Here is an 8,635-nt window from a genome sequence, read left to right as displayed (position 1 = left end):
GCACCTTGCAGTTGAAAAGCAGCTGGCAATCTAGTAGGATTCCCATGGAACAATGGGATAGAGAAACCTGCATCATGTGATGCTGTACCAGCCATGAGGTCTTGCAAACCCTTCCCAAAACACTTGCAGCCAGTTGCACAGCTACCCACAATGCACTGCTCTCTGTGGCCATCCAAGATTCTAGCCTGGATGTGCTCTGGTGACACAAGGGGCATAGTGTGGACATGCAACAGCTGTTTAAGTAAAACACTTTAAAGCCACATTACCCAATAGTGTAGACATAGCTTGAGAGTGAGACAAGACCCAGCTCTCTTGAAACTAAAGAAGCACAACTTCCCCCATAGTTGACAGGATTTGAACCTGCGCAGAGAAATCCCAATGGATTGCCAGGTCATCACCTTAACCACTCAGCTACAACTACTTGCTTGAGCTGGGTTTCTCACTACACTCTAGTTCTGTTCTCAATCTGTGATCAATTCCATTTCTTCCCTCAGACCAGCTTCCACAACACACACACGGCTGTGCCATTGTGTAAGTGTGTCCATGGCTGAACTGCAAGAATTCCTGCTCATTTCCCTTCTGGCTGGAGCATGAGGAGGGTGTTTTTGTGGTCAATGACGTTCTTGTAGATTGTTGTCCATTTCCTGCCTTGATCATTCAGACAGTTCCTTTACCATCGTATCCCCAGCACATCAGGGATTGCAATAGCAGAGGGTAGGTTTTCTCCTGGGCACTGAGCTTTGCTAGGGGATTGGTGGCTCCTTTCTTCCTCACCCTGGAGTAAACTCAGCTATTTATTCCATCCTTGATGTTTCAAGGAATAACAAGAGATGACCGAGGAAAGAGGTGGACAGGGCGGGTCTTAGGGAAGGGGCAGAGAGGTGTGGGTGGTGGACAGGGCAGGTCAGGGGAGGGGTAGAGAGATGTGAGTGCTGGGCAGGGTGGGTCTCAGGGGAGAAGCAGAGAGGCGCAAGTGGTGGGCAGGGCTGGTCTTAGGGGAGGGGGCAGAGAGGTTTGGGCAGGGTGAGTCTCAGGGGAAGGGCAGAGAGGTGGGGGCAGCAGACAGGCCTTGGGGTAGGGGGTGGAGAGGCACAAGGAGGCCTTCGGGCAGGAGAGGAGCAAGCGAAAGGTGGACCAGCAGGCCTCAGCCAAAGAGGAAGAGCAGGGGTGGGAAGTGGCCAAATGACAGTGAGAGCGGAGCACAGGTGAGGCCTCAGAGGGAGGAGAATGAGTCAGTGGGTGGAGTGGGCAGGGCCACCCAGAGGATTCAGAGCATGGAGCAAAACAATTTTGGGGGCCCTTTCCATAAAAAAGTTGCAATACTCTAGAATACTATATTCTAATGGGGGCCCTGCAGGGCCTGGGGCAAATTGCCCCACGTGCCGCCCCTCTGGGTGACCCTATCCTCAGCCTCTCCTTGTAAGTCCCCTGCCCCCTAATCATTTTTATTGCCCTCCCCTAGACTCAATCCAACTTGTTTCTGTAGTGGGAGGGCGAAAACTGGACGCAATGCTCCAGATGTGGCCTCACCAGTGCCGAATAGAGGGGAATAATCACTTCCCTCGATCTGCTGGCAATGCTCCTTCTAATCCAGCCCAGTAGGACCAGTTACCCATATTGAATGCAGACCCAGCAATATTTGATCAATTGGTTAGTGTCCATTCAGGAGGTTCTTTCTTACCTATTCATAAATAATGAAGATGCTCTAAGCAGAGGGGAGAGAGCTGTCCCGCCCGTGTAGTTAATCCATCTCCCCGAGAGGTGGTAGCTAAGTCACTAGGGCAATCTATGTGGGTGGGTGTGCAAACTGTGGTGTCTCCATGCATCTATAAGTTTAATGACACCCCTTTTTTAAAAGCACTGTGGTCTGGGAAGAGAACGGGAGATCTCTGACGCAGGGCCTGTCCTTCAAACTGTTTAAAATCACTGACTTACTCTCACAACAATCATGGGGGTATAGCTCAGTGGTAGAGTGTTTGACTGTAGCTCAAGAAGTGCTTGGTTCAGATCCAAGTGCCCCCTTACACACTTCTTCCTTTAACAAAAGTTATTGCATTTCTGTTATGTTCACGAGTTCCACTGAGTAAGGATCCCTGAAATGAATGCGAACACTCAATATTTTCCTGTGCAAATGCATAAAAACCTAGCAAACATGTGCCTCCACTGAAATCAGTTCCAATCCTCTAAAGGATTAAAGAATCCTTATTGAGGTTGCAGGAAAAAAACATCCCGATGTGTAGAAAGAATAGTAAATATGGCAGGCGGCCAGCTTGGCTTAACAGTGAAATCCTTGCTGATCTTAAACGCAAAAGAGAAGCTTACAAAAAGTGGAAGACTGGACAAATGACCAGAGAGGAGTATGAAAATATTGCTGAGGCATGCAGGAGTGAAATCAGGAAGGCCAAATCACACTCGGAGTTGCAGCTACCAAGAGATGTTAAGAGTAAGAAGAAGGGTTTCTTCAGGTATGTTAGTAACATGAAGAAAGTTAAGTAAAGTGTGGGCCCCTTATTGAATGAGGGAGGTAACTTAGTGGACAGAGGATGTGGAAAAAGCTAATGTACTCAATGCTTTTTTTGCCTCTGTCTTCACAAACAAGGTCAGCTCCCAGACTGCTGCACTGGGCAGCACAGTGTGGGGAGAAGGTGACCAACCCTCTGTGGAGAAAGAAGTGGTTTGGGACTATTTAGAAAACTGAAGACCAGCACATGCCCATGGGGCTGGATGTGCTGCATCCGAGGGTGCTAAAGGAGTTGGCGGATGTGATTGCAGAGCCATTGGCCATTATCTTTGAAAACTCATGGTGATCGGGGGTGGTCCTGGATGACTGGAAAAAGGCTACTGTAGTGCCCATCTTTAAAAAAGGGAAGAAGGAGGATTTGGGGAACTACAGGCCAGTCAGTCTCACCTCAGTTCCTGGAAAAATCACGGAGCAGGTCCTCAAGGAATCAATTCTGAAGCACTTTGAGGAGAGGAAAGTGATCAGGAACAGTCAGCATGGATTCACCAAGGGCAAGTCATGCCTGACTAACCTAATTGCCTTCTATGAGGAGATAACTGGCTCTGTGGATGAGGGGAAAGCAGCGGATGTGTTATTCCTTGACTTTAGCAAAGCTTTTGATGTGGTCTCCCACAGTATTCTTGCCAGCAAGTTAAAGTATGGGCTGGATGAATGGACTGTAAGGTGGTTAGACAGCTGGCTAGATTGTCAGACTCAATGGGCAGTGATCAAAGGCTCCATGTCTAGTTGGCAGCCAGTTTCAAGCAGAGTGCCCCAAGGGTTGGTCCTGGGACCAGTTTTGTTCAATATCTTCTTTAATGATCTGGAGAATGGCGTTTACTGCACCCTCACCAAGTTTGCAGATGACACTAAACAGGAAGGAGTGGTAGATATGCTGGAGGGTAGGTTTAGGATACAGAGGGACCTAGACAAATTAGAGGACTGGGGCAAAAGAAACCTTATGAGGTTCAAAGAGGACAAGTGCAGAATCCTGCACTTAGGACAGAAGAATCCCATTCGCTGTTACAGACTAGGGACTGAATGGTTAGGAAGCGGTTCTGCAGAACAGGACCTAGAGATTACAGTAGACGAGAAGCTGGCTATGAGTCAACAGTGTGCCCTTGTTGCCAAGAAGGCTAACGGCATTTTGGGCTGTATAAGTAGGGGCATTGCCAGCAGATCGAGGGATGTGATCATTCCCCTCTATTCGACATTGGTGAAGCCCCGTCTGGAGTACTGTGTCCAGTTTTGGGCCCCACACTACACGAAGGATGTGGAAACCTTGGAAAGAGTCCATCAGACAGCAACAAAAATGATGAGGGGTCTGGAGCACATGACTTATGAGGAGAGGTTGAGGGAACTTGGCTTTTTTAGTCTGCAGAAGAGAAGACTGAGGGGGGATTTGATAGCTGTTTTCAAGTACCTGAAAGGGGGTTCCAAAGAGGATGGATCTAGACTGTTCTTTATGGTACCTGATGACAGAACAAGGAGTAATGGTCTCAAGTTGCAACGAGGAATGTTTAGGTGGAATATTAGGAAAAAACTTTTTCACAAGGAGGGTGGTGAAGCACTGGAATGGGTTACCTAGGGAGGTGGTGGAATCTTCCTCCTTAGAGGTTTTTAAGGTCAGACTTGACAAAGCCCTGGCTGGGAAGATTTAGTTGGGGATTGGTCCTGCCTTGAGCAGTGGATTGGACTAGATACCTCCTGAGGCCCCTTCGAACCCTGATATTCTATGATTATATGATTAAATGTTCTGATGGTCTCCCCTGGCCATAAAATCGACTCATTTCTGAAAAACTGAGGGTAGCATTGGGAGCAGCGTCTGATGTTTTACTGTCTAGCAAACTTGCTTCCTAGAACCAACGCTCCTTGAGTGTGATGATTCACAGGGAGTAGCTCAAACCTCCAAAGTGCCTGGCCAGGGGCAGGACATTGGCACAGCAAGGGAGGGGTGTGGCAGTGACATCACAAAGGCCTTTTGCAGGACCTCACACTATTGGTAAAAGACTACTGGTGGGGAGGTGGTGACCTCACAGGGAGATGCTGACATCAGACAGGCAGGATAGGGGCGGGGGGCCAGGGAAACCTCAGAGACCCCCTTGCTTCAGCAAGTCTCCTTCTCCAGGTCTCTCTTTGAAGACTGAGAGAGTATTCGGGGTCACGGACGTGAGCGCCAGGAGGAACCTCTTTCGAGTTTTCTCCTTCTCTTGTAGTGATTTTTCTAGAAAACAGCTATCCCTGTTTAGAAGGTAAAAGCCTCCTGGAGTTTTGAAACCTGTTCAGTCTGATCCATCTGGTGACAGTTGAATTCTGGGCATGGAAAACACGAGCTTAAGGAGGCAGAATTTTATTCCACAGCTGGGATTTTGTCCCTTAGAATCAGTGGGGACATAAGGGTTTGTCCTTTTTGTTTCACCTTTTCCTCCATCCCTCCCTCCTCCTTTCTCTTCTTCTCTTGCTTCTTTTCTCCTTTCTCCTATTCCCCTCCCAACACCAGGAGGTATGCTTGTGTATGTGTGTGTTGCGAGGGAATGCTCTGCAGCTCCTACTGTGGAAGGTTCAGCCAAAAATGTGGGGCTGAAATATTGCTCGGGCAGTGATCCCCACCAGTGACCTGGGCCTTCCTTCGGGCTCTTTGGTGAGAACCCTCAGCCTCCCGTCCTCAGTCTCTACCCTTATTGGCTGAGCAGGGGGTTATTGACAGGGAGGAGACTCAGGTCCTTGTTGTTCTCTTTTAAGATCAAGGAAATAAGTCAGAACCAGTTCTTTGTTTGATGAATTTTGCTGCTTCTCTGCATTAATGGTCTCTGAGCAGTTCATGATTCTCTCTAACATTGCAGTTCTCCTCAAATACTTGCTGAATAATTACTGTCACTATTGTTGGTCTGGAGCTCATCTGAGAACACTTTATTCAGGTCATTCAATGTCTGAAATTCAAGATCCGATGGTTATTTTGAAAATCAGGGCTCTTGTGTCCTATTCCCAACTCTGCCACCGACTGGCTGTGTGACCTAAGACAAGTCAATTCTCCTTTCTCAGCCTTAGCTTCTCCCTCTTTCAAGTAGGGATAATAATGATCCGCTCCTACCTACCTCATGGTGCGTGGAGGCAGCGCTGGTTCTAGGTCTTTTGCTGCCCAAAGCAAAACAAAATTTTGGCTTCCCTCACCCCATCCCTGCCCCCCCCTACTCCCCTGCTGCCCAAGCCCTGGGCTTTCCCTCCCCACCTGCACCCCATGGCACCCCAGCTCTGGGCCTCCCCCCAACCGCATCCCCCTGCTGTCCCAGCCCTGGGCTGTCCCCCCACACACACCCCGTGTTGCCCCAGCTCTAGGCTCTCCTCTCCCCGCCTCCAGTGCTCCCAAACCCACACACACTCCTGCCGCCTCAGCTCCGGGGTCTGCCCCCTCCACCCGCACCCCCTGCCGCCCCAGCCCAGCCTGACTGGCTGTGTGACCTTAGACAAGTCAATTCTTTTTCTCAGCCTGAACTTCTCCATCTTTCAAGTAGGGATAGTAATGATCTGCTCCTACCTACCTCACGGTGGGTGGAGGATGGGGATCCATTGGAGAGTATCACTAAGAATAGTGCATAATATAAGGTGTCCTATCACGTTTACTCAGAGCAGATTAACACATAATAGAATAGCTGAAATAGTCTATTTCATTTGTATGTTTTTATTTTGAAATTGTTAAAAGCAGCAACGACGTAGTTCAGACTGAAGCATCTTATCTAATGTTTGAGATCTAAGTGTCTCCTCTTTGTGTGCGAGGAGACAATTTAACACACTGTGACAAACAGGAGATGCTTTTGTTTTGCAACAAAATACTTTTGCAGAGAACTTTCATCCCACTTGTTATGATTTTGAGAAACAAACTGGTTTAGTCTGAATGGGATTTTCTGACAGAAACGGTTTCAATGAAATTTCCCCACCATCTCGATTCCTGGGCTCTATCCCTACCTCTAAGAGGACAGGGAGGGTTTGTCTGTTAGAACAGGAGTCAGGACCGCTGGCTTCTCTTTCTGGTTCTGCCACCGCCTTTCTGTGTATGCCCTTGGGAGAGTCACTTCCCTTCTCTGCACCTCAGGCTCCTCCCCGTCTGTCCAATGGGAACAGGGACAGTTCTCCAACTCTGGGCAGTTGTGATCCTGAGTGAGATAAGGGGTGTTAAAGCCCTCTGTGAAGGAGAAAGGGGAGTTTCACAGTGTTTAGCACCAAGGAATTCTAAAGTTTGCTAAAGTGTCTAGTCTGTGGAAACAATAAATGGTCGGGCCCTAACTTTTTAAAAGCCCATTCAGGGATGTGAGTCCCTGTCTTTTCGGTACCTCGGGTTCTTTGCCAGAAGGAGAGAAGAGGTTCCTGCCTCCGTTTTTGTGGCCTAAACAAACCCGGTGTTGTGGCCCAGTTCTCATCTGAGATCTCTGAAAAAGAATATCTTCCCACCCATGAACAAGACAGGACCTAACATGCTAGTTACATTTTAATAAGACCAAAGCCTCCTCAAACCCGGTGTCACAATCACTGGAATGATTTTGCCTTGATATTTTACCAGTCGCAGACACAAAGCGAGTCAAATTACAGTTTCTCTTCAGAGTCAGTGCACACACAAGAATCCGGAGGCTTTTAATTCCTTAGGTTCTGCTGCCATTTCATTTCTGTCCTCTTCCAAGATTTATCATTGTGCAAATCAATGTTTGGCCTTGGGAGTGTTCCCTCTGGTCTTGCCTGCCGCCTATGGGAAATTAAAAGGGGCCAGAGATCCTTGCCGCCACCACCACCACCAGCACAAGGGGGCTAAGGCAGTTTTCTGCTCGCCCTCGCTCCGTGTGGCATGCCACCCCCAGAAGGAGCTGGCACGTCTCTGTAGTCCCTGAGGTGTGGGGGGGTCTCCCCGAGTGCCAACTCTGCCTACTGTGGCAATGGGAGCTGTGGGGTAGAGTCTGTTGGCAGTGGTCACAGAGAGACTCCCAGCCCTCCTGGTTGGAGGCTGCTTCTAGAGAGGGGTGCACATTGCTTTTGGAAAATGCTTCAGGTAAATGCTGCACCCCTCACCCTCCCCTGCACCCCTCACACCCTGCTCCAACTCAAACCCCATATCCACACCCAAACTCCCTCCAAGACGCTGCCCACCACACCCACTCCTGCACCCCAACCCTCTGACTGAGCCCAGACCCTGCACTCAGAGTCTTTCCCAGAGCCCAACTCCTCTCCCTCCCACACCCAAACTCCCTCCCAGAGCCTCACACAGGTGTGGGGTGGGGCAGGACTTGGTCCCAATCTGGGAACCACCAAAAATTATACAAACCTGCCAGCTCTGTCCAGCCCAACCTTCTGCTGATGCACCTCAGCCCACACCAATGCAGGGTTTGAAGCTTTCATTACTTAAATTCCAGGACACTGAGGGATTTCAGCTCCCCTTTGCCCAGGGGGAACCTTCACCTCACTCCCAACCAGGTTCTTGTCCATGGGATCACTGTAGGGGGGCTGGGTCCCTCTGGGTCTTTTCTCTCTTTAGGACAGGCCAGGGTGCAATAACTGGGGCATCTGAGCACCCAGGACCTTCTGTGGGGCTGCCATTCCCCCTCCCCTTCTGTGGTCCCATCTGTCACTGACTCCAGCCTTTTTTTTTTCCATCGTCAGCAACATCTCAAGCCAGCTGCACCCGCCTCAAAAAGTCAGTGTCCCCTGGTGGGTGTAAATCACTGACCACTCTCCTCTCTGAGCACTGACTGCCCCTCTGTTTCCTTGCCTCTCGGGCTGTGCAGATGGGATCTTTCCCTCCAGTGCTGGAGGATTCGCCTTTCTCATCTGCCATTGTCCCAAGCAGCACAGCGAGTGGGAATCTGAAACATACTGAGGTGACTAAGGAGCAGAAACTCCCCCAGGACCTTCCATGCAATTGTCCCTTGCCCCTCACTGAGCAGGTTTGAAGCTCGGGCAGGGAGCCTGGTGGGCCACATCCCCTCTGGGCATGAGCAAAGCAGCAGGATGAAAAAGAGAACCTGGGGATGCTAGGGATTGAACCAAGGGCCTCATACATGCAAAGCATATGCTTTACCACTGAGCTATACCCCCACCTTGGCCGGGTCTTTGCTCTAAGGGCCAAACCTGCTGTCCTGGAGGTTGGTGGCT

The 8,635-nt window shown here is 49.7% G+C and overlaps 1 protein-coding gene and 2 non-coding genes across 3 annotated transcripts in view; 2 read left to right on the top strand and 1 right to left on the bottom strand.

Moving 5' to 3' along the window:
• Window positions 1-8,635, top strand: part of LOC127054284 (zinc finger protein 560-like) — a 248,869-nt gene that overhangs the window by 26,876 nt on the left and 213,358 nt on the right. The window lies entirely within an intron of this gene.
• TRNAY-GUA (transfer RNA tyrosine (anticodon GUA)) lies at window positions 1,951-2,022 on the top strand. The gene has a single exon. It is a non-coding gene; the product is annotated as a tRNA-Tyr (tRNA).
• TRNAA-UGC (transfer RNA alanine (anticodon UGC)) lies at window positions 8,507-8,578 on the bottom strand. The gene has a single exon. It is a non-coding gene; the product is annotated as a tRNA-Ala (tRNA).

The sequence above is a fragment of the Gopherus flavomarginatus genome, chromosome 6 (genome assembly GCF_025201925.1).
Source record: "Gopherus flavomarginatus isolate rGopFla2 chromosome 6, rGopFla2.mat.asm, whole genome shotgun sequence".
In the NCBI taxonomy this organism is placed as follows: Eukaryota; Metazoa; Chordata; order Testudines; family Testudinidae; genus Gopherus; species Gopherus flavomarginatus.
Note: the sequence above shows the minus strand (reverse complement) of the source record. Positions and strands in the feature narration are given on the sequence as shown.